General features: G+C 42.4%; 1 non-coding gene across 1 annotated transcript; it reads left to right on the forward strand.

Moving 5' to 3' along the window:
* Nucleotides 1–20422: 20422 nt before the first annotated feature.
* Trnat-ugu lies at nucleotides 20423–20496 on the forward strand. Its single transcript has one exon. It is a non-coding gene; the product is annotated as a tRNA-Thr (tRNA).
* Nucleotides 20497–25124: the final 4628 nt, after the last annotated feature.

Genomic DNA, 25124 nt, shown 5'->3' on the forward strand with positions numbered 1-25124 from the left:
CGCAATAACGCCGCCGGCTGCGGCTGTCTTGATCCGTTTCGTAGGCCCAGTCATTACCGTCGTCGAGTGCAGGGTCGTTGTAGGTGGGGGGCCGGATGGGGCCGCCGACGGAGCAAGCTCCGCCAGACGGCGATCCGCCACACCCGTCGCATCGCAACACACGTCAGTCGCCCGCGGCATCCCAGCTCGGAATGGCTTCGGTCGCTGCGACGGCAGATTTAAATACCCTCCGCCCGCGGCGCACTCCCTCCGCCGTCCGCTCTCCGCGCCACGGTCACGCAGTGGAACAAATTGCGACGGCGTTTGAGATGACGTCGGTGTGATGGCTCTGTCCGCCGTGGTCGTCACAACTATACACTTGCTCTATTTACTCTTGATTAACCCAATCTCTGGTTCCCAAGCCTTGCTAAGATTATAGCCACAGTCACGGTTTATGAGGTCGTCATTGGTGCGAATTTCGTTGTCCTCTCTAACAATTCCGTCCCAGTATCTCGACGTCTGTACCAGAATCCTCTTGCTCTCATACTCCATAGCGTGATTTTCCGACAAACAATGTTCAGCGACCGCCGACTTGCTCGGATACATCAGTCGAGTGTGCCTCTGGTGTTCACGGCATCGATCCTCGACGGTACGCATCGTCTGACCAATATACGACTTGCCACAGTGACACGGAATCTGGTACACGCCGGCCTTCCTCAGACCGAGGTCATCTTTGGCGCTCCCAACCAGTGCACGAGTTTTATTCGGAGGACAAAACACAGTTCCGACCCGGTGTTTCTTCAAAATGCGGGCGATTTTCCCCGAGAGTGCGCTTGTATATGGGATAAAAGAAGTGCCTACCTCCTCTCTCGTGATTTCATCCATCTCCACAGGTTGTGCTGTAGTGTTTGGGCGGAGAGCACGTTGAATCTGCCACTCTGAGTACCAATTTTTTCGAAATACAGTTCTCAGATGTTCCAATTCCTTGGGGAGACTCTCTGCGTCAGAGATAGTGCGCGCCCTATGTACTAGAGTTTTAAGTACCCCATTCCTCTGTGAAGGGTGGTGGCAGCTGTCTGCGTGCAAATACAGGTGTGCATTGTCTTCCGATACACTCCATGACCTATGGTGCCGTCAGCACTTCTCTTGACCAAGACGTCAAGAGTGGGCTACCCATGGCGACTCCCTCCGTTTGTTCGTAGTATTCTCCATGAAATTGTTGTCTTACCGGCTGACAAAGGCAATGCTACAGTTGTCTCCCATAAGGACTACACTGATAAGATGCAGAGCCTGCTAAATGACGATGCCTACCGGAATATCAGCGTTGACCCTACAAAGAAGGTGGAGAACAAGACGAGGTCGCTTCTCAAGGACGCAGATTTACCGGAGGGTGACGCTAAGAAATTGTTACCGCAACGTCCGGTACCGCCTAGACTATATGGGCTCCCGAAGGTTCACAAAGAGGGGGTACCATTACGCCCCATTGTCAGCAACATCAGGGCACCTACATATTTGTTGACCAAATACCTGACGGGAATATTAAGCCCTTATGTAGGTAAAGCCCCTCATCACATCCGTAATTCCGTGGATTTTGTTAAACGCCTTGATTGCTTCAGGTTGGATGAGTCAGATATCATGGTGAGTTTTGACGTCGTTTCCTTGTTTACGAGGTTCCCCTCCGGAGTCACTAGAATTGATTAGTCAGAAGTTTGACGAGAAGGCCACGGAACTTTTTAGGCCTGCCTTGACCTTCACGTAGTTTCTTTTTAATGGAGAATACTACGAACAAACGGAGGGAGTCGCCATGGGTAACCCACTCTCACCCGTGGCAGCGAATTTGTACATGGAGAACTTCGAGGAGGAAGCCTGTCGTCATCCGAGTGGAAACCTACTTGCTTTTTCGGTTACGTGGACGACACGTTCGTCATCTGGCCACATGGTATGGATAAAGTCCTTGACTTCCTTACACATCTAAACTCCATACACCCCAACATCAAATTCACTATGGAGACTGAAACGGAGGGTAAATTACTTTTCCTTGACATCTTGGTCAAGAGAAGGGCTGACGGCACCCTAGGTCATGGGGTGTATCGGAAGACAACGCACACTGATCTGTATTTGCACGCAGACAGTTGCCACCACCCTTCACAGAGGAATGGGGTACTTAAAACTCTAGTACATAGGGCGCGCACTATCTCTGACGCAGAGAGTCTACCCCAGGAATTGGAACATCTGAGAACTGTATTTCGAAAAAATTGTTACTCAGAGTCGCAGATTCAAAGTGCTCTCCGCCCAAACACTACAGCACAACCTGTGGAGATGGATGAAATCACGAGAGAGGAGGTAGGCACTTCTTTTATCCCATATACAAGCGCACTCTCGGGGAAAATCGCCCGCATTTTGAAGAAACACCGGGTCGGAACTGTGTTTTGTCCTCCGAATAAAACTCGTGCACTGGTTGGGAGCGCCAAAGATGACCTCGGTCTGAGGAAGGCCGGCGTGTACCAGATTCCGTGTCAATGTGGCAAGTCGTATATTGGTCAGACGATGCGTACCGTCGAGGATCGATGCCGTGAACACCAGAGGCACACTCGACTGATGTATCCGAGCAAGTCGGCGGTCGCTGAACATTGTTTGTCGGAAAATCACGCCATGGAGTATGACCGCACGAGGATTCTGGTACAGACGTCGAGATACTGGGACAGCGTTGTTAGAGAGGCCATCGAAATTCGCACCAATGACGACCTCATAAACCGTGACTGTGGCTATAATCTTAGCAAGGCTTGGGAACCAGCGATCGGGTTACTCAAGAGTAAATCGAGCAAACGTATAGCTGTGACGACCACGGCGGACAGAGCCATCACACCGACGTCATCTCAGACGCCGTCGCAATGTGTTCCACCGCGTGACCGTGGCGCGGGGCGCGGACAGCGGAGAGAGTGCGCCGCGGGCGGAGGGTATTTAAATCGGCCGCCGCCGCGACCGAAGCCAGTTCCCGCTGAGCAGCCATAGCGTACGGATCTCCGCACCGGCACGTTCACAGGAGCTCAGTCCGTCAGTTCACCTGATGATGGCGACATGTATGATCGCCGAAATATTGTGCCCGTTGGAGACTGTAGGCCGGCAGTACACCCGTGGGTATTTTGATTACCTCCTATTATCTTAGTATACACTTTGTGTTACTCTGAGGCATCAATTTTCAAAATTTCATTACGAATATTGTCCTTCAAGTCTTCTATCGTTATTGGGTTATCTGCATATAGTTTTCCCTTCAGACTGCTCCACAGATGGGATTAGATCCGGCGAACGTAGTGGCCTATCGTTCATTAATTAGTGACATTGATTCGCGTGAAGTGTGTTAGGTCGCCCCATTTTGTTTATAACCGGTCAACTGTGAGAAATATTCTACAGAGATTCGCATTTACACAGCATTATTTACTGCTGTTTAAAAAAAAATGTGGGACCCACAATCCAATGCTGTGACATGCCACACCACACTTGGATTTTTCACCCTGAAGAGGTTTTTCATTGATGATATCGGTATGTTATTTCACCAGTATGTGATGTTCTGGGAGTTCACACGTCCCGTCAGGTGGAAATAGGATTCATCACTCATGAAATACATCAACATCTACATGGTTACTCTGCAATTCGCACTTAAGTGCCTGACAGAGGGTTCATCGAACCATTTTCATACTACTTCTCTACCATTTCACTCTCGAATGGCGCGTGGGAAAAAGAAACACCTAAATCTTTCCGTTCGAGCTCTGATTTCTCATATTTTATTATGATGATCATTTCTTCCTACGTAGGTGGGTGTCAACAAAATATTTTCGCATTCGGAAGAGAAAGTTGGTTATTGAAATTTCGTAAGTAGATCTCTCCGCAAAGAAAACCGCCTTTGTTTCAGAGACTATCACCCCAACTCGCGTATCATATCAGTGACACTCTCATCCCTATTGCGCGATGAACACGAAACGAGCTGCCCTTCTTTCCACCCCCTCGATGTCCTCCGCCAATCCTACCTGCCAAGGATCCCACACCGCACAGCAATATTCCAGCAAAGTACTGACAAATGTAATGTAGGCTGTCTCTTTAGTGGGTTTGTCGCATCTTCTAAGTGTTCTGTCAACAAAGCGCAGCCCCTGTTTCGCCTACCCCACAGTATTATCTGAGTGGTCTTTCCAATTTAAGTTGCTCTTAATTGTAGGTATTTAGTCGAATTGACAGCCCTTAGATTTGTGCGATTTATCGTATACCCAGAATTTATCGGATTTCTTTTAGTCCCATGTGGATGACCTCGCACTTTTCTTTGTTTAGTACCAATTGCCACTTTTCGCACCGTACAGAAATTCTCTCTAGATAATTTTGTAATTGGAATTGATCTTCTGATGATTTTACTAGGCGGTAAATTACAGCGTCATCTGCAAACAATCTAAGGGAGCTGCTCATTTTATCACCTAGATCATTTATGTAAATCAGGAAGAGCACAGAGCCTATGACACTACCTTGCGGAACGCCAGATATCACTCATGTTCTACACGATGATTTACCTTGTATCACTACGAACTGTGACCTCTCTGAGAGGAAATCAAGAACCCCGTCACACAACTGAGACGATACTCCATATGAACGCAATTTGATTCATAGTGGCTTGTGAGGAACGGTGTCAAAAGCCTTCTGGAAATCTAGGAATACGGAATCGATCTGAGATCCCTTGTAGGCAGCACTCATTACATCATGGGAATAAAGAGCTAGCTGTGTTGCACAAGAACGATATTTTCTGGATCCGTGTTGGTTATGTATCAAAAGTCATTTTCTTCAAGGTGATTCATAATGGTCGAGTACAGATATGGGTCTGTAATTCAATGGGTTACTCCTATTTCCTTTCTTGGATATTGGTGTGACCTGTGCTACTTTCCAGTCGTTAGGAACAGACCTTTCGCCAAGTGAGCGGTTGTATATGGTGAAACACGTATGCAGCGATGGCGAGCCATGACAATCTCTGACCAGAGAGTAGTAGCGCGTGCGAGATGATTCAGTTGCATGTAGGGAGTCGGCAGTTGTTGTTGTATGTAGCAGTCTGTCGGCAGTAGTAGTCTTGTACAGTTGTGTGAAGAGTCGCGAGTGGGACGCTGTCCGCAGGCGTCGACATGGGTCTCTGGTCAAGATGCTAAATGAGGTATATTGTTAAATAAGGTAACGAAGCTGCATTGCGCACATTAGATAATGTAATGTATATTTCTTGTAATTAATTTTCAAGAAGTGCCCCAATAATAATTTTGTTGTCAAAGCATTTTTAACAAAAGAGCTATTTAATTGAAAAAATATTTCCCTTCTTTTTCCTCAAACAAAAGTTTCAGTTATATTCAAACAATATGTGCGATGCATTTCCTCCAAGCTATGGCGAAAAATAAGAGCAGATGCAGTTTTAGTGAAGTAAGAAATTAATTCTGATTTTTTTGCACAGGGCCAAAGATCGACTTTTCGGTCTAATTGAGTTTTCATTGTCACTGAAATTTCATTATCATTGAACTATCTTTCATTTTTGTGGGGATCTGAATTTTGGAACATTTTATGTCTTGCATTTTTGTAGGGAGCTTACACTTGGGTCAGATTGCGATTCTTACATTTAATTGTCATTATCAATAGATTTCATTGGGGGAAGGTTACACTTGGCTCCCATTTATTATTTTTTTATTTAAATATTTCTGTGGGGACGATATTGCTTCGTGGCTCCATTATTTATTTAACTTTGCAATACATAATTTTCGGTGGGGAGGTTACACTTGGCGACATGCGGCCAGGATCGTATTTCTTTAGGAATCTTCTAAGAAACAGTCAGATATCTGCTCTTATTTGCTTAAATATAATTAGGATTTGGCGCAACGCTTTTACTAATTTTGTGACTTTCTTTCCACAGATCAACGGCAATTCGTTGCTCTCTGTTGTACTTGTGTGTTGTTTTTGCATTGTGATTATTTCATTTGTGAATAATTTTGACTATCGTAAAAATGCCACGAAAGACTGTGAATAGTGTATCGCGAGGTATTTTGAATGAAATAACCGACTTAAACAACTTCACCGATAGTACTTGTGACACGCAGTATAATGATGACAATCCTGCGTTCACTGACAATCAGTGCGTTCCAACCATTAATAATGATGTAGACTTTAATGATGAACAAACAAACTCGATTGCGTCTTCTGTTGATTTGACGACAATCGATGACGCAGGGCGCCCTATTGTAATGAGCTCTGCCCAGCTTAACTCACCCGGTTTGGAAAATTCAAATAACGTACAGACAAATGTTTCTAATGAGAATGGACAGTGTACGAATAGTACGACGGATTTATTTAATCCCGAAATAGTGACTGACAGTGTATATCCGACTGGCAAACCCTCTCGTAGATTACAGAATGTCCAAATGGATACACAAAATGTGACAATTGTAGACACTCCATCACACAGTAAAGAGAATAGAGATATTCATTTTAGATGTGATCAAATTATGGCAATATTGGTACAACAGAATGAAAGACAAGACAACAATCACAAACAACTTAGCGAACAGAACAAACAGTTAAATCAAAAATTAGACAACAGTTCCAGACAGCTTAGCGAGCAGATTACAGCCATTGCCGCGCAGTGTCATGATACTAAGGAACAGTTACGCGAGGAAATTGAGGCTTGTTCAAAAAAAAGTTGCGAAGAAATTAGGTCTGTTGCTCAGGAATTAAGGGAAATGTAAACAGCCGCAACAGAAACACTTAGAGCGGAAATTAGTACAGTCGGTAGACAATGCTCTGAAAAGGCTACACAATTACGCAACGAGTTTAAAGCAATGACAGCAGAACTTTCGCGTACAATGGACGCAAAGATAGATGCGAAATTCGACCAACAGAACTCTCAAATTGACGAACGTTTTAATCTTCACATACAAAACAGTAATACGCGTTTCCGCAAATTTATTCAGGATCAAAATAAAGTAAAACGCCAAGTCATGGAAACAATCACTGCTCAGAGACAGGAAGACAAACATAAATTGTTCGCGAAAGCGAAGGCATATGTAGACAACAATATTGCTACAGTGTCCGACGAAATTAATTCCATCAAACAGTCGAACACAGAATTACGTGACGAAATTTCCGATCTTAAATCGAAAACAGACACATACACAACCGATTTTCAAACAGTGACCGACAGACTCGAACAATTAGAACTAACGCAGGATTCCGATGTCGTCAAAGCTGACGTTAAAAAACTGAACGAAACTACACGTAAATTGCAAAAACAGATTAATGCCTCAGACAGTAGAACCGATGATCAGGTAAAAATACTGACTGAAAAATGTGATGAATTGGCCAGTCGTATTGATGTTATCGAAAGTACTAATAACAATAAATCAGACGATACTTCACCGGTTTCATTTAATCAAACACCTGAATTTCAAAATCTACAACAGACAATCAATGAGATCGATTCGTCTAATAACACGTTGCGTAGAAAACTGTCAAGTTTACAGCAAGAGGTAACTGAGATGAAAAATACACTCCTGGAAATGGAAAAAAGAACACATTGACACCGGTGTGTCAGACCCACCATACTTGCTCCGGACACTGCGAGAGGGCTGTACAAGCAATGATCACACGCACGGCACAGCGGACACACCAGGAACCGCGGTGTTGGCCGTCGAATGGCGCTAGCTGCGCAGCATTTGCGCACCGCCGCCGTCAGTTTCAGCCAGTTTGCCGTGGCATACGGAGCTCCATCGCAGTCTTTAACACTGGTAGCATGCCGCGACAGCGTGGACGTGAACCGTATGTACAGTTGACGGACTTTGAGCGAGGGCGTATAGTGGGCATGCGGGAGGCCGGGTGGACGTACCGCCGAAATGCTCAGCACGTGGGGCGTGAGGTCTCCACAGTACATCGATGTTGTCGCCAGTGGTCGGCGGAAGGTACACGTGCCCATCGACCTGGGACCGGACCGCAGCGACGCACGAATGCACGCCAAGACCGTAGGATCCTACGCAGTGCCGTAGGGGACCGCACCGCCACTTCCCAGCAAATTAGGGACACTGTTGCTCCTGGGGTATCGGCGAGGACCATTCGCAACCGTCTCCATGAAGCTGGGCTACGGTCCCGCACACCGTTAGGCCGTCTTCCGCTCACGCCCCAACATCGTGCAGCCCGCCTCCAGTGGTGTCGCGACAGGCGTGAATGGAGGGACGAATGGAGACGTGTCGTCTTCAGCGATGAGAGTCGCTTCTGCCTTGGTGCCAATGATGGTCGTATGCGTGTTTGGCGCCGTGCAGGTGAGCGCCACAATCAGGACTGCATACGACAGAGGCACACAGGGCCAACACCCGGCATCATGGTGTGGGGAGCGATCTCCTACACTGGCCGTACACCACTGGTGATCGTCGAGGGGACACTGAATAGTGCACGGTACATCCAAACCGTCATCGAACCCATCGTTCTACCATTCCTAGACCGGCAAGGGAACTTGCTGTTCCAACAGGACAATGCACGTCCGCATGTATCCCGTGCCACCCAACGTGCTCTAGAAGGTGTAAGTCAACTACCCTGGCCACCAAGATCTCCGGATCTGTCCCCCATTGAGCATGTTTGGGACTGGATGAAGCGTCGTCTCACGCGGTCTGCACGTCCAGCACGAACGCTGGTCCAACTGAGGCGCCAGGTGGAAATGGCATGGCAAGCCGTTCCACAGGACTACATCCAGCATCTCTACGATCGTCTCCATGGGAGAATAGCAGCCTGCATTGCTGCGAAAGGTGGATATACACTGTACTAGTGCCGACATTGTGCATGCTCTGTTGCCTGTGTCTATGTGCCTGTGGTTCTGTCAGTGTGATCATGTGATGTATCTGACCCCAGGAATGTGTCAATAAAGTTTCCCCTTCCTGGGACAATGAATTCACGGTGTTCTTATTTCAATTTCCGGGAGTGTATTTCAGTTAATAACACATCACAGCAGACGCCACTTTTGGAACATTTATCAGACTCACGCAGCGCGTATAATTCGGGTAATCTACAAAGAGTACGGGACTTAGATTCAGAGCGGACACAGACAAATAGATTCTCACACAAACCTGAACGTGTTCTCAAATTCAGTGACGAGAACGTTGATTACGAGCAGTTTTTATCCGTAATAAAATCTAAGGAATTTAATAATGACAGAGCACAGATACACGATTTGCACTGTATAAGACAATTTATTTTTGTACTTTCACCGCTATTGCCTGTAATGCGGAAGCTGGCTTTGAACCCGATAAGACAATTTGCTATTGTACTTTCAACAGCATTACCTGTAATGCAGAAATTGGAATTAGCAAGAATGCAGCAATTTGTATTTGGAATTTTACCGCTATTGCCTGTAACGCAAAAACTAAAATTTATTCTCAGTGCGTAATAGACCTCAGGGGATTCATTACGCTTTAATGAATATGTGCCGTAGCGTGCTTAGGGCCCCGAGCTGTAGTAGTACTGTTACATCTTTAAATTTCTGCACTGCTGCTTTTTCTTCTACTATCCTTTATATCTATCAAAACAGCTCTTTAACTATTGCCCTATCTAGAATTAAGAATATGTACTGAAAACCCGATGTGACAAATTTTTACCGAAAGTGACAATTTTCATTAGGCACTCCCGTAATGACAAAAACCACGAGAATTTTAATAACATATAAAAATTATAATCATCAGTATGTGTAGAATTAGCAGCAGTCGTAAATGTATTTTTGTAACAATAGATGTTTTTTCACCACAACAGCATGAAAGTCAGCCGCTTAGCATACCTAACCAACAATGCAGTCTACAAGGTCAACCAAGCTTTAATGTTTCGCCGCGTACACGTATAGTCCCAGCTACAACAAATAGTAACGCACGGCAGCAAAGAAATAACTACGTATAGAAACACACTATTTCAATTCCTATCGTAATGCACCATATAGAAATGACTATCATGACAAACGTAAAAAGAAATGAGCACAATTTTCAGCGTACATTTAATAACAGTCGATCTTTTCAGCAGCAAGAACATTAGCAACAACATATTATCATCAATGAACCAGACAATAGGTGTTATCTATAGCGTAATACGTCAGGAAGAAATAACAGAGCAGTTTAAATAGTGGAAATGCCACAGCATCATCCCGTAAACAACAGCACGTAAGATAGAATTTGACCACATACAGTACACGTTGCATATTCCAGTAACATGAGCAATAATTTTGACACGCAGAATCTTGTTCACGAAAAATGTTACTAATTTTGACGCCATCCGACACACGTTTGCATGAAAAATATTATCACGAAGTACTTAGACGACATTCTTATTGCAGAAGCTAACTGGTCTGAACACAATATGATTCTTGAACATCTGTTACAAACTTTTCATGCACAAGGACTTACAGTTAATCTCAGTAAATCGCTCTTTGGCAAAACTTCTATAAAATTTCTTGGACATGTAATTTCAGCAGAAGGCATTGCGCCTGATCCGGAAAAACTTCAAGCTCTACGTGACATTACTGTTCCTACAACGAAGAAGCAATTACGCAGTTTTTTGGGCTTAATTAACTTTTTTCGTAAATTTATTCATCACTCTGTTTTAGACACACCTAAATTATGCCAATTGACAGGTAAAAACACTATTTGGTCATGGGATAAGCAAGCACATTCTGAATTTGTGAACCTGAAACATGCTCTGTTGAATGCACCACTTTTATCGCACCCAGATCTTACTAAAAATTTTTACATTGCCACCGACAGTTCCAACACAGCTTTAGGCGTACATATTTTTCAGGAAATTGAAGAAGATGGCTCAACAGTAATTAAAAACATCGCATTTGCAACTCGCATTCTGTCACCTGCTGAACGAAATTATTCCGTTACAGAATTGGAAACATTATGTGTTGTGTGGGCTTTTACGAGATTTCGGCACTTTCTTTATGGAAGACATACCACCGTTTACACAGATCACAGAGCGATACAATTTTTACTTTCGGCTAAATTCACTCACGACAGATTAAGTAGATGGAAACTTTATTTACAGGAATTTAATTTTACGATTGTTCACATTCCCGGCACACAAAATGTTATAGCAGACGCACTATCGCGTTCTCTCAGCAACAATCAGCAAGACATCGCAACCAACTTCTGCAAAGCAAATTTCAGTGTTATGTACATTCAGCAAGTTGCATTTGAAAATTTTATTTCGTCGTCATTACAGGACATAGCAAAAGAGCAAAGTAAAGACAATGTGTGGAAAGAAATTAAACACCTTTGGCAAGATAAGAATAATGTTACGATTAGAAACCACTACACTGTACGCAATGACATTCTGTTTCGCCGCTCTCACCCTGACAGCAACAATTGGTTATTATGCATTCCTGACGAACTGGTTAACAAATTAATATGGTATACTCATTTAAGTTACGCACATTACGGAGCCAGAAAATGTTTTCTTATACTGAGACAAAACTGTTATTTTACCAACATGGAGAAACGTATACAACGAGTTTTAGCGTCATGTAAAATTTGCCAGAAAGCTAAGTCAGACACTACTTCACATATTCCTCCATTATATCTCATTGTACCTGTTAAATTTAGACACATGGCCGCTGTAGACATTTTTGATCCAATTCCGAGAACCAATAGAGGTTTTTGCTACATCTTTGTCGCTGTTGAACTCACTTCAAAATTTGTTACTTTCACTCCGTTACGCAAAGCTACTGCTAAAACTGTTTCTAAAGCATTTGTAAAACATTTTCTATTTCATGTAGGGCATGTGTTAAAAGTAATTTCTGATAATGGATCACAATTTCGTTCTGCTATATGGACACGCATGTTACGAGCTAGAAACATTTCTCCGATCTATATATCCAAGTACCATGCTTCTTCGAACCCTTGCGAACGATTAATGAAAGAAATTGGTAAACTGTGTAGAATATACCGCCACAAAAGACATATTGATTGGGATACACACATATTCTCATTCCAAGATGTAATTAATTCCATACCAAATGAATCCACAATGCTATCTCCGTCTGTTATACTGAAAAATACTGAACCACCTAACAAAATTAAATAATTAGTAACATTTCCTACATCTCGTCGATTACAACACCATGAAATAATTGACATTGCGCTGAACAACATCAAACGTGCCGCAGAGCGCCGGAGAAGACAGCAAAGACAGGTTTGTACACGCCGTGACTTTCACATTGGACAGAAGATATTAGTACGTACGCACTACTTATCCAGCAGAATAAAAGGTAAATGCAGTAAATTTGAACTTCTATACTCAGGTCCATATCGGATTCGCAGCATTCCTCACCCCAACGTTGTACACGTCGAAACTTTGAGAACCAGAAAAAGTAAGGGGAACCACCATGTATACAATGTTAAACCCTTTATTGAATGAATCCACTTTATGATGTAACATGCTGCGATGCCATTTACTAAGCTTTATGAGCTCTTATGCAATTATAATTACATGACTAATTACTGATGATTATCGCATTTTTTCTTGGCAAATGCCCGGCAAGGTAAGGTTAGCAGGTCGCTTTTCTTGTCGTTACACATCAGACGGTGCACATTTTCTATTTTTTATGTATGTACGATTGTTTTCATGTTTTGTTTGTATGGACTGTGAAATAGTTAAGATATAGCAAACACCAGTTGACTTTGACATTTTTGCCCTATGATATCTCAACATCGTGACTGTTTTACATTTTTTTTGCTGCTGCATTGTGATATTCTCTGTACATTTTTGCCTTTGAACACTGTCTATGCTTTTGACATATTACGTTTTCTGTCATGTTATGCTGTATGCTTAATTATGTCACCATAAACCAGTCATTATTTAATGGGTATATGATTTAAATGCAAGACATTAATCTTTGTTCATCAATTTCAGAAAGAAATAATGCGTAAAGGAAATAAATTAAACAGAAATGGGAATTTCACCTACGGAATAAACGAAAGAAGATGCAATAACCTTGTGAGGAAGAGTAAATGGATTAGGATTAACAAGCATTAACAAGAATATACTATACACATCGTAAAATAGCAGTCTTAACTAATTTTTTCTTTCAGAATACAAGGTGATTAATGCAAGCTGTCAGACAGAACTACACGTCTTAGTTTTAGTGATTAAATATGCTAGAGATAAGGAATAGTTGTGTAATGAGTAATGAAATGATTTTTTGCAGATGATAATGAATGCTGATGAATAATGATGAAGAATATGGTACTATGAATAATGAAGTTTTTTTTTACAGGTGATGATTATAATGAAGTTATGATAATATGGATAATGAGGTTTTCTTTGCAGATGAGGATGATGTTGAAATTTATGTATTTATGCTATGTAGTTATTTAAGATTTGTTGCAGTTTGTTTTGACAGTATGTTTTATATCGTATGGTATGATGACTGAAGGTTTTGGAAAGGACAGCTATGGAACACATTTTTCATACACATTTCACTACCTGTTAATTCGAAGTTCACTACTTTTCAGCATAGTATGCGTTTCTTCTTTCAGCTCAATAATCCTTTTTGTATTTTTTTTCAGGAGAAGCCTTTCATGATACTAAACTTGTTACTTATTAAACCTATACTAGTACTTGCATTTTTTTTTTTACCCAGTTGTGTCACAACCTTGCTACAACTGACTCATGACGAATGACGTTACACATTTTTCATTTACAGAAACAACCTAGAAGCAATTTTTTTTCTTTTTCTCTTCTTGCTTTCCCTTATAATTACCCAAAGCAATGCAATGCTAACAAAAAAAAAAATATGTATTACCAGTCCCAAATAATGATACCAGTTTAAGAGAGTTCTGAGTAATGCTGATCAGCTTTGAATAATATGTCACCTGAAACATGACTACTGATTATTACTGTATTGAAATGACAAATGATTAATTAATTATGCTTTGTAACTGGAAGATGAAAACTATTAATTAATAATGCTTTGTAACTAGGAAACTACTACTAATTACTGTATTGAGACGACCAATGCTTTGTAACTAGTAAAAGAATGCTACTAATAATGCTTTGTAACTAGAAAATGAATGCTATTCATTATGCTTTGTAACTGGGAAAAGTATGCGATTATTTAATAATGCTTTGTAATTAGGAAAACATGACTACTGATTATTACTATATTGAAATGACAAATGATTAATTAATTATGCTTTGTAACTGGAAAATGAATACTATTAACTCATAATGCTTTGTAACTAGGAAAAGAATGCTACTACTTATGCTTTGTAATTAGAAACTGAATGCTATTCATTATGCTTTGTAACTGGGAAAAGAATGCGATTATTTAATAATGCTTTGTAATTAGAGAATGAGTGCAAATATTCTATGTCAGACAGTTAATGAACATTTTTCTGTAATGCTACATACATGGTACAGACATGTTCAATATCTGTGCTATGAATGCCGCAAACTACTAATGTAATTCCTAATGAAGACTAGTATGTGACTTAATGTCCTTCACCTTCTGAGCTAACTACCCTGAATTACTGCAATATCCATTTGTCCTATCTATCCTCATGATCATGGAGCACTATATTTGGTTTTTGCACTAATTCTACGATGGTGTGCCTTGTAAGAGCGTGGTGTTGAAACCCACATGCTGTCCACCACCATGAGCAATGGAGACGTTATTATGGTCCCACTGTTTGGTGTACCTGATGTACTGCCAAAATGATAACATGGAAGATTATTACGACATTTCAGTGTCTTGGCTACGCTGATAAACACTTCTGGGAAAAGAACTTCAGATTGTCTCACTTGGTGTTGTACTTTTGTGGAAAGATATGGACTTTCAGAGCAGCTGTGTGCAACCTAAAGTGCTACAACCATCATGCAATCCTTCCCTTTCCTATCCTAATTCTTGTAACATAGTGAAAATCATTTTTTGATAACATCATTTAGGTTCATGGCCTATACATTTTTTTCGATTTGCTGAACTCCAGTGCAAGTACACTTATGTCACTTGTCGACATGATTTTTTTTTGCCATTATGTTTATTTGTTGTGAAAATGCTAAAGACATTTTTTCGATTTATTCTGAAGTACAGTATATGTGCACTCTTGTAATTTATATTGTATATACATTTTGTGATTTGATGATTTTTTTTTTGCCATTACATTTAGTTGTTGTGAAAACGTTGAATTCTTCAGTGCATGTGCACTTATGTCATGTGTTAATATTTTTTCTACTGAACTTCAGGGCCTGTGCACTTTTCTCATTTTTCAATATGATCTGTACTCATTCTGTATACATTTTGTGATTTCCTGATATGTTCAATACTTCAGTGCGTATGCACTTATGTCATTTGTTAGTCATTGTATATACATTTCCTCATTTGCTGATATGTTCTGAACTGCAGTGTATGTGCACTCATGTCACTTGACAACATGATTTTTTGCCATTCTGTTTATTTGTTCTGAAAATGCTAAAGAGTTTTTCAGTGCGTGCGCACTTTTGTTATCTATCAAATAATTTGTATAAAAAAATAATAAATGGGAGCCAAGTGTAACCTTCCCACAATGAAATTTATTGATAATGACAATTAAATCTAAGAATCGCAATCTGACCCAAGTGTAAGCTCCCTACAAAAATTCAAGACATAAAATATTCCAAAATTCAGATCCCCACAAAAATGAAAGATAATTCAATGATAATGAAATTTCAGTGACAATGAAAACTCAATTAGACCGAAAAGTCGATCTTTGGCCCTGTGCAAAAAAATCAGAATTAATTTCTTACCTCACTAAAACTGCATCTGCTCTTATTTTTCGCCATAGCTTGGAGGATATGCATCGCACATATTGTTTGAATATAACTGAAACTTTTGTTTGAGGAAAAACAAGGGAAATATTTTTTCAATTAAATAGCTCTTTTGTTAAAAATGCTTTGAAAACAAAATTATTATTTGGGCACTTCTTCAAAATTAATTACAAGAAATATACATTACATTATCTGATGTGCGCAATGCAGCTTCGTTACCTTATTTAACAATATACATCTTTTAGCATCTTCACCAGAGACCCATGTCGACGCCCGCGGACAGCGTCCCACTCGCGACTCTTCACACAACTGTACAAGACTACTACTGCCGACAGACTGCTACATACAACAACAACTGCCGACTCCCTACATGCAACTGAATCATCTCGCACGCGCTACTACTCTCTGGTCAGAGATTGTCATGGCTCGCCATTGCTGCATACGTGTTTCAATGGTTGCTAAGAAAGGCGCTACTGTGTCTCCATACTCTGAAAGGAACCTGATTGGTATACCATCTGGACCGGAAGACATGCCTTTCTTAAGTGATATGAGTTGTTCCCAAACACCTAAGACATCTACTTTTATGTCACTCATGTTAACAGCTGTTCTGGTTTCGAATTCTGGAATATTTACTTCGTCTTCTTTCGTGAAGGAATTACGGAAAACTGTATTTAGTAACTCCGCTATAGTGGCACCATCATCGGTTACATTTCCATCGCTATCGCGCAGTGACGGTATTGACTGTTTTTTTGCCACTGGTGTACTTTACATACGACCAAAATCTCTATGGGCTTTCTTCCATATTTTGAGACAATGCTTCATTTCGGAAACTATTAAAAGCATCTCCCATTGACGTCCTCACTAAATTTCGAGCTTCCGTGAAACTTAGCCAGTCTTGGGGATTTTGCGTCCTTCTGAATTTGGCATGCTTTCTTCGTTGCTTTTGCAACAGTGTTCTGAAGTGTTTTGTGTAGCATGGTGGATCAGTCCCCTCTCTTATTAACTTATGCGGTATGAATCTATCTACTGCTATCGATACTGCATCTTTGAATTTGAGCCATATCTGGTCTACACTTACATAATTAGCTTGAAAGGAATGGTGGCTCTCTCTTAGGAAGGTATCAAGCGAATTTTTATCTGCTGTTTTAAATAGATATATTTTGCGTTTGTTTTTAGTGGTTTTCGTTGATAGGGTTTTGGGCCTCGCTACAATGACCTTGCGTTCACTAATCCCTGTATCCGCCATGACGCTATTAGATCAGGATTATTTGTGGCTAAGACGTCAAGGGTGTTTCCGCAACCACTTACAATTCGTGTGGGCTCATGAACTAATTTTTCAAAGTAATTCTCAGAGAAAGCATTTAGTACAATTTCGGAAGATGTTTTCTGTCTACCACCGGCTTTGAACATGTATTTTCGCCAACAAATGGAGGGTAGAGCTGATCCAACATACTAGTCTCAAACGTTCGACATAGCCAAGTACAGTAATTCACACGTATTTCCTTATCTTCGTTATTCAGTTCTTGGCCACATGTCATTTTGTTGAACTTCGTTCCTACACGGTGTATAATACGGTGGAAAGACCTACGCAAAACTCTCTCTTGTTGGGACAGTTTATTTTGTATCCCACCTGGAAGGCGGCGCGTGGGCAGGAGTAGGAGCAGGAAAAGGTAATAATCTCTCGGTATTGCAGTGTGAATTAAAATCACCTTTACTTTAACAATAAGAGTAGTACATTACTTTGCTCTGACGTGAAGCTGAAGCGAAGTGTCACGGCCGTCTGCTCTTGATCAAATGGGCTGAATCTGTAGCGGAGTTCGTAGACCACCACAGCACCGGCTAGAAGGCACTGTCGTCGGTGTCTCGTAGTGCCAACTTATGAACCTATGCCGTGGCATCGTTGCTATCGATACCACAGTTTACGTGTCGACTTCTTTGGATTCTGGATCATTCTTGAACGAATATCCGCGATCACAGCAAGTGTACGAACAGACGGGGCTCAATATTTTCTTTTTTTCCTTTTTTGCATTTCCAAGTGATCTTGTAGTACTCTACGTCGTCGCCAACTGCTGTGTGCCGCTGTTTGCTAGTATGGAAACGCCAAGAAACCTCTTTGCAAAAGTGCCGACGTTTCCCTAAATAAACTGGTAGACTTATACACCTCCGCTCTTGCAATTCTTTCTTGAAGAGGATACATCTCGCTGTGATATTTACTTCCCACATTTTAACCAAGTCGCAGTGGCTTTCGTACTGACAATCCAAAAAGTAGTTGCAATAGATTCAAAACAAAAGACGACAGCGAGTAGTCTAGTAAATGGGGGACGGATTTTCGTGAGCAACCTCTATGCTTTAGACAATGAAAATAAGAAATTATAAACACTGGTTGACCAAATGCCCACTTCCAGACATACAATAGAGAGGCGAGTTTCTGCTATTAGCGATTCCAAGAACGTTGGAATTGTGTTCCTACCATTTGTACTTTGGAAGCTAGAAATGTTTGAAATCTGTTCCGTCTTTTTGAATAGCCCTGTATTATTGGCTAAAAATGAGAAGAACTGCGGAATAATGTATGCACGACAAGGTACCATCAAATTTTCAGTCCTGTACGATAACTGACGAACTTAAGCTTGTTTTGTCCGAAAATATTTTTTTTTTTTGCAATATAAGATAGTAGTTTTCGAGGAATATGCAGTAAAACGTTTATGTTCGTTAGAAATAACGTGACGTTTTCCTGACATTTTTATAGCAATTTTCGTGTCAGCTTAATTTTCTGCTTTGTCATCAAATGAAGCTTTAGATGGTTGATCAAACAGTATATCATTTTGTACGGGGCTGGGAATACTTCTGGTATTGTTGATGCATTGTTTTGCACGTCCAAAGACTTTTCTATGATTTTGAGGCCATTGGTGAATAGAATTAAGTGATCAGCAAATGTGCTATGAGAGCTGTTATGATTTTTAAGTTCTGAGGCCTTCTAAATTGCTTGTTTTAAAATTCCTGCATGTACCTAGAATGTATAGTGACTGACAAGGATTGCATGTATATTCACATATGCCTGATCTCTTCAATTTATCTGTGTTTCTGTGTTGTATTTGCTGTCTTGTATCCTATTTGAAGCCCCCTAAATTTTTCAACGTTGAGTACCACGTAAACTATTTAAGTTGTTCCAAACTCATTTGAAAACAAGTAAACCCCAACTAGGATACTCAACAGCAGAAGTTTCACTGTGTTTCGGCAAAGTTTCATTGTTGTTATTTACAAACGCAGTTGTGCAAAATTTGTGTAAAGTTTATGTATGCTTAAGACAACTCACGAGAATTCAGATGAAAAAGGATTTGTATCAGCTAAACGTAAGTTACCGCAAATACAGTCGAGGCATGACTTGCCACAACAAAATTACGTTTAGCTGTAAAATAATACGTTATATTGTCAACCAAATTCAAACTGACATAACTTAGTAACAGATGACAAACTAAACGTACATGCTAAAGTACAGAGGGTTCTGCGTAATATTACAATGTAAAACAAATTGAGGTAATTACTACAACAACAAAAAACCGTTTTAGGGTTAATTTTCGTAGATTAATTATGTGCAAATTTTACGATTTAAATAAGGAAAACCGACTGCATTTGGCACAAAGGTGCTAAAACAAGGTTGGGTCTGTGTTGTACCCTGAGATTTGGAAGAAAGCAGCATCCCTGGAAACGCGGCCGCCACACTCAGAGATGGGTACAGCGGTTAAGCAGCAGCCCCTGCTACCTGTAACACTCCTAGAGACCGCATGTAAACGGCAGACGTCGACACAATTCGCCGGGCTGTTTCTCTCCAAACCTCTCGCAGCCACACATCATCAGGGGGGCATGTGTTGAGCCAATATGCACCGCAGATGTCATAGTAAACAACGCTGCAGCCGCAGGCACCAATTCCCTTCCACGAGGTCACGTGTCCACATGACATGTACTAGTATACATCCGTTGACGGGTATTTAGATCGCCACTCGTCCACTCTGAGCCCAGTTGACATGGTGGCATCAATCTCATCAACTATTGGCCCTTGGTTCCTGGTTCGAACTTTAACTAATAGGCGTTCCAAGACACCGCACTAGTGGTTCCCAGTGGGCATGCCTACATATCACCATAGATCATGACAAAATCCAGACTAAATGATAATTAATTGAAACCCTCAACTGCCGACAGGTGTTGATATACCTCGATGGGGATGGCTGAAAATGTGTGCTCCGACTGGGACTCGAACCCTGGATCTCCTGCTTACATGGCAGACGCTCTATCCATCTGAGCCACCGAGGACGCATATAGCGCGACTGCAGAGACTTATCCGTTGCACGCTTCCCGTATCTCTTCTTTCGAGAACAGTTTCTATCTTCGTATATAGTTAAATGGCTACCCGTCCATTGACCTTCGTCTGTGCGAATGCGCACAGGTTGCACAAATTCTTACGGGAACCGTCACCTTAGTTGACGCGAGTAATGAGTGGATGGCCAAATATCTATTAAGAATATTACGTATGTAGATTGTGGACAGTTGGGAATGTGGGTCTCACGGGAAGCGTGCAACGGATAAATCCCTGCAGTCGTGCTATTCATCTGTGTCCTCGGTGGCTCAGATGGATAGAGCGTCTGCCATGTAAGCAGGAGATCCCGGGTTCGAGTCCCGGCCGGAGCATACATTTTCAGCTGTCCCCATCGAGGTATAACAACAACACCTGTCAGCCGCTGAGGGTTTCAGTTAATTATCATTTATTCTAGAGAAGCTGCACGGTCATCAATGGTATCTGTTCTTTCGAGAACAGTTACTATCATCATATATAACATCCAGACTGTTGACATGCTTCAGGTCTATCTCGCAGCAGACTTTGAGGGGCAGAAGACCAGGAAACTATCAGTGACGAAGAATACCGGTGGACACTTCAATGTGTTCTCCGCCGGAAGGCGCCCGGAAGCCACCTCATCACGGCTCCACCACACCGAGAATTATCACTGATAACCATCGTGCAAACCACCCGCTTGTCAGTGCTATACTGACCCAAAAAAAATACTCTGAGCTTTGGAAGAAAAGCAGTCGTCATTGCGGTGCCCAAGCCTGAAACGAATTCTGCAGGTATCGGCCTACCAGCCATCTCTCAATTCTCAATAAGGCGTTTTAGCCAGTTCCACTGCACCGAATCACCGCACACCTCACTACTGCAGCAGTATTGCCAGATGAACAATTTGGGCTTCGTGAAGGTTATTCCACACCTCTCCAGCTCTTACTGGTGGTCGAGCACTTCATCGTGGCATACAACAATAGGAAGATATGTGGCATTATTCACCTCGATGTCTCACGAACTTTTGACAAGGTGTGTCATCGAAAACTGATCTACAAGCTTTTCACATAGGCTTGTCGAGCCTGTTGGTACACTTACTTGCTAGTTATCCGAGGGTAGGTCCTTCGTTGTGCGAGCTGGCGACGCCACGAGTCACTGTGTCCTCGCTGGAGTCCCGCGAGGTGGCTATGGGGCCCTGTCTTGTACAGTGTTTACACAACGGACTTACTTGCCTTATCTCCAGTTGAAAAATATTGCTATGCTGACGGCACTATCCTAATGTCAGGACACCGAATTCCAGTGGCGGTTCATTGCCTTCACCATGCTGCCAGCCGTGACAACGGGGAATGGAATTCTAATTGGAGGATTCAGTTTAATGCTGCTGGGAGGCAGCGAGGTGACGGCGTGTAGTAGTAGACAACATCACGTTATGTGACTCCCCCATTCCCTGAGTCCGAAAGCCAAATGCCTGGGAGTCATCCATGACAGGCAGTTGACCTGGAAGCACCTGGAAGAAGGCGTAAGCTGCACTCGGAGCTCTTTACTCCCAGATGAACGACGGTCCACAAAAAAGATGGCTCTGAGCACTATGGGACTCAACTGCTAAGGTCATTAGTCCCCTAGGACTTAGAACTAGTTAAACCTAACTAACCTAAGGACATCACAAACATCCATGCCCGAGGCAGGATTCGAACCTGCGACCGTAGCGGTCTTGCGGTTCCAGACTGCAGCGCCTTTAACCGCACGGCCACTTCGGCCGGCGACGGTCCACATTGTCGGTGCAGTGGCGCCTTCGAATCTACAGAGAATCTCTCCAGACTATCATAGACTACGCCTGCCCATGGTTGGGGACAGCCGCTAACACAAATATAGCGGAATTGCAGTGCCTCCATAATAAAGCACTCCAGCGTATTTTCCACTTACCGTCTGATTTCACATCCTGTTACCTTCACGAGGCAGCGAAGTAACCAACTGTACTCGCGCGATGGCAGGGACACGCAAACGAAGCTGTATCAGAAGACACAGTCATCACCAAACGCCGTCATACGAAGATTAGGACGGAGTAATGCAGCAGCTGATCGCTTTATGCAGCTCGTGGCCCTACATGATAGGTTTATTACTATTAATACGCTACTGGCCATTGAAATTGCTACACCACGAAGATGACGTGCTACAGACGCGAAATTTAACCGACAGGAAGAAGATGCTGTGATATGCAAATTATTAGCTTTTCAGACCATTCACACAAGGTTCGCGCCGGTGGTGACACCTACAACGTGCTGACATGAGGAAAGTTTCCAACCGATTTCTCATACACAAACAGCAGTTGACCGCAGTTGCCTGGTGAAAGTTGTTGTGATGCCTCGTGTAAGGACGAGAAATGCGTACCATCCCGTACTTTGATAAAGGTCGGATTGTAGCCTATCGCGATTGGGGTTTATCGTACGCGACATTGCTGCTCGCGTTGGTCGAGATCCAATGACTGTTAGCAGACTATGGAATGGGTGGGTTTAGGAGGGTAATACGGAACGCCCTGCTGGATCCAGACGGCCTCGTATCACTAGCAGTCGAGATGACAGGCATCTTATCAGCATGGCTGTAACGGATTGTGCAGCCTCGTCTCGATCTCTGAGTCAACAGATGGGGACGTTTGCAAGACAACAAACATCTGCACGAACAGTTCGACGACGTTCGCAGCAGCATGGACTATCAGCTAGGAGACCATGGCTGCAGTTACCCTTGACGCTGCATCACAGGCAGGAGCGTCTGTGATGGTGTACTCAATGACGAAACTGGGTGCACGAATGGCAAAACGTCATTTTTTTCCGATGAATACAGGTTCTGTTTACAGCATCATGATGGTCGTATCCGTTTTGGCGACGTCGCTGTGAACGCACATTCGAAGCGTGTATTCGTCATCACCATACTGGCGTATCACCTGGCGTGATGGTATGGGGTGCCATTGGTTACACGTCTCGGTCACCTCTTGTTCGAACTGACGGCACTTTGAACAGTGGACGTTACATTTCAGATATGTTACGACCCGTGGCTCTGCCCTTCATTCGATCCCTGCGAGACCCTACATTTCAGCAGGATAATGCACTACCGCATGTTACAGGTCCTGTACGGGCCGTTCTGGATACAGAAAATGTTCGACTGCTGCCCTGGCCAGCACATTCTCCAGATCTCTCACCAATTGAAAACGTCTGGTCAATGGTGGGCGAGCAACTGGCTCGTCGCAATACGCCAGTCACTACTCTTGATGAACTGTGGTATCGTGTTGAAGCTGCATGGGCAGCTGTACCTGTACACGCCATCCAAGCTCTGTTTGACTCAATGCCCAAGCGTATCAATGTCGTTATTACGGCCAGAGGTGGTTGTTCTGGGTACTGATTTCTCAGGATCTATGCACCCAAATTGCGTGAAAATGTAATCACATGTCAGTTCTAGTATAATATATTTGTCCAATGAATACCCGTTTATCATCTGCATTTCTTCTTGGTGTAGCAATTTTAATGGCCAGTAGTGTATCTCTTTAAGGAACGCGTGAAGAAAACCAATATCCCTAGAAGTCCATACTTCTTACCATCGGAGAACAGATTACGGCAGGCAATATCTTTGGGTAATATACTGCACTCAAATGACTAATAGGAGCAAACTATTCAGAAGAAATCTTGGAGACCCGTCGGCCAATCATGCGCGGGCTTCCACAGTGACAGTTTGACGCTGCTCATCAGAATATATGGAGTCGTCCCACCGTCGCCAAGAGTACCGATTGTTGTAACTCCATCAGCCCCTCCCGAGGGCACCGCTTTGTTGGAGCTGCGTCTTCGCCCATGACACCACAGCCTTATGTTAAGCACCGTCCTCTACGCCTTTCATGGAATTTTGTGGGCACATTCCACGCAACGTCACGGATTGACAGTACAGTTTTCAATCAAGTAGTGCGAATGCTCGTCCCCACAAACTATGTTGAGGTCTGCTTCTTTCATAATAAACAAAGAACTGTTGTTATTACAGTCTATGCGCTTCATTTGTCGCCTGTCTCACCACTCCGAAAACGGACATAAAACTGTCCATATGAAAAAAACAGTGCTTTGCATAACAAGTGGGCCTTATACCTAGCAATTGTACCTGCAAAAACAGTCAATGCAACAACAGCAAAACCAAACAATGACTATTCTATTATGGTTAAGCGAACGGTGTTAATCTGTACGTATATGTCGTGATTGAAGAACAACAGCAAGAACATCGCTCCATTGGTTCAGTCTAGTACTGTGGATAAATAGGTGAATGTCACATGACGGAATGGCGTACATGACACCAAGTATTCGTTTCAGGATTAAAGGTTTATGTGATACTTTTCCTCGTTTGGATCACGAATATTTTCTATGAGTATGTATGTTACCTATTTTAGACCAACTATTAAAAATGTATTAGCAATGGAAATGTGAGTTGTGTCCTAATGTACAAAAAAAAGAAAAAAACAGTAATGTGGCAGCCATAGGAGCAGTAGAAACAAAATTGTAGAAGTGGACTTAAATAATAATATCTACCATATGTGTCTATAAATTCAGTGAATTCTTATTTCCAACAGATAAATTGGAAGATCCGACAATATGTTTATTTGCTACCATCTAATATCCAGTTATTTAGCGACGTTTATAGGGCTTATAGAAGTTCTCAGTTGTGGGAAGCCTATGCTGCAGGCGTAGTGCTGTGTGGTACACTTGGGAGAGTCGTCGACGTCGATATACATGGATGGTACAAGAATGTTATCAATTGAGTGCATTTTGTCAACTGTGTTCTTTTTTTTAATTAAGATATGTATACTTCTGGAGAACCTTCTGTGCTTTGACTTAATGCGATGAAACATGGCATTTTTGTAACATATTCCATAAGATCAGATAATGGGAGCCTAAGACTTTTGGAACCGGTCATCTTGGAACAACTAAAGTTTCTATACTGTGATCGCGGCGTACGAGGT

Source organism: Schistocerca piceifrons, chromosome 1 (genome assembly GCF_021461385.2).
Source record: "Schistocerca piceifrons isolate TAMUIC-IGC-003096 chromosome 1, iqSchPice1.1, whole genome shotgun sequence".
NCBI lineage: Eukaryota > Metazoa > Arthropoda > Insecta > Orthoptera > Acrididae > Schistocerca > Schistocerca piceifrons.